This window comes from Gorilla gorilla, chromosome 13, assembly GCF_029281585.2.
Source record: "Gorilla gorilla gorilla isolate KB3781 chromosome 13, NHGRI_mGorGor1-v2.1_pri, whole genome shotgun sequence".
NCBI lineage: Eukaryota > Metazoa > Chordata > Mammalia > Primates > Hominidae > Gorilla > Gorilla gorilla.
In genome coordinates, this window is record NC_073237.2 from 90,622,380 (window position 1) to 90,624,678 (window position 2,299).

A 2,299-nucleotide genomic window follows, 5' to 3' on the forward strand; every position below is an offset into this window, starting at 1 on the left:
CCGTATCAATAAACATAGATCTACATTACTATGAGAACTTTTTTTTTTCCCTTGAGACGGAGTCTCGCTCTGTCGCCCAGGCTGGAGTACACTGGCACAATCTCAGCTCACTGCAAACTCTGCCTCCCGGGTTCAAGCGATTCTCCTGCCTCAGCCTTATTTGTCTGTATCTCTTGGATGTCTGTCAGGTGCTAGGCCCTGTGGTGATGACTGGGTGCACAAGAGAGAGCAAGACAAAGTTCCAGCTCAATGAATTTTATTTCCCCTGTTGTTTACAAATGCTTTGATTTGACTTGTAGATATTTGTCAACCATTAGTATCTTGGTTCTATTGAAGGAGTAAGAACATTTTAAGCTGAAATTCTTCTTTCTTTTCAATTGAGATGGAGTCTCACTCTGTCACCCAGGCTGGCGTGCCATGGCATGACCTCAGCTCACTGCAGCTTCTGCCTCCTGGGTTCAAGCGATCCTCTCACCTCAGACTCTCGAGTAGCTGGGATTACAGGCGCACGCCACCACGCCCAGCTAATTTTTGTATTTTTAGTAGAGATGGGATTTCACCATGTTGGCCAAGCTGGTCTCAAACTCCTGACCTCAAGTGATCCCCCCGCCTCAGCCTCCCAAAGTGCTGGGATTACAGGCGTGAGCCACTACGCCTGGCCACGATCATACCTTTTCATGGCATGTTTGGACCATAATTTATGCAGTCACCTATGGTGTACTGGTAGATGGTTGTGATTTGAGGCTACTATAAACAAGATGATGAACAGCCTGTGGAGGATCTTTGTATGTTTGTCCTGTTATTTTCTAGGCATAAATTCCTAGCAGTGGCAAAATGCTGGATTAAGGAACACTTTCAAAGATTCCGATTCTTGCTGCCAAATTGGCCCCTAGACTTGCAGAAATTTATACTAATGCCTCCAGTGTTTCCTTCTACAATGCCACTGATCAACTAAGAGATAAGAAAGCTTTCATTGTTTAAAACTTTGTCTTTATTTACTAGTGAGGATGAGCATCTTTTCACATTTATTGGCCATTTTCTTTTGTAAATTGTCAGTTCACATCCTTTTTAAACAGTCCATATTTTAATAGGAGTGTTCACTTTATCCTATTGATTTGAAAAAAAAAATCCACTTTATTAAGGATAACATATTAGCAAATGCTTATGTAGTACTTATGTGTACCAAGCACTGTTCTTAGTTCTTAAGATGTTTATATTAATCTTTTCAACAGCCTGTAAGTATTGTTATCCCTATTTTATAGATGAAGAAACTGAGGCACAGAAAAGATATACAATTTGCCCAGTATATAGTTGTACAGCTAGGAAGAGGCAGAACTGGGATTCACACTTAGTAGTCTGGTTCCAGATCCTTGCTTTTAACCACTGGACATTCAAATTAATGTTTTGTCTCTTAGAGATTTTTTTAGATTTTTACAATATTTCCAATTTTTGTCTTTTAACTTCAAAGTTTTTAAAATTCAGTTTTCATTTATATTGTCAAATCCATTAACATTTTCCAAATGGATTCTACTTTAGCGTCATTTAGTTGACCTTCAAGGGTAAAAAATGAAGCACAGATAGGAAGGTAAAGGGTAATGTATGTCATATGCACTTTTGCAAACTCACCAAGAAGTTTCCGATGAACATATGAAGAAAATGTCAGAAGGGCTCATAGTGATATAAGGCTTCTTATTTCTTCTAAAACACACTGGCCCACCAGCCTCTACTACCAACCTCTAATTGAAGCTCACAGTACCTCTTAACTCTGATATCCAACAATATCCTGGTTTATTTGCTAATGCTTTCTTCCCACTTCAGCCTACTTTATCATTATTAGATATCATTTAATCCTACCCTACTGCTGTGCTAGGTACTTGGCATAGACAGGAACAAAACAGTTTCTGCCCTTGAAGAGTTCCACATCCCCTGCAGCATAACCACACTCTTCCCCTGAACTGTACTCTATCTAGCTCTGGGGCCTGCTCTCTCCTTTCTCAATACATCTTCCAACATCAAGAAGTCCTCCCCAAATCCTACCCATGGCTCAAGCTCAAGTTTCCCCCCTCTAGTTTCTTGTTCACTTTAGCTCACAAAATAAAGTCCCCATTAAAAACAAAACGAAACAAACTCCTTTGGCACTTATTGCATACACTAACATGAGTGCTAAAAGGGGAGCTGATACCACCACCTGAGATCATAAATGTAAACGTACAGCATGTCAAGTACTATTTCCCATAGTTCTATTACAGACAAGGACCCACTTTTTTAAAAGTGTTGCACAAAGTCACAATGAATTACA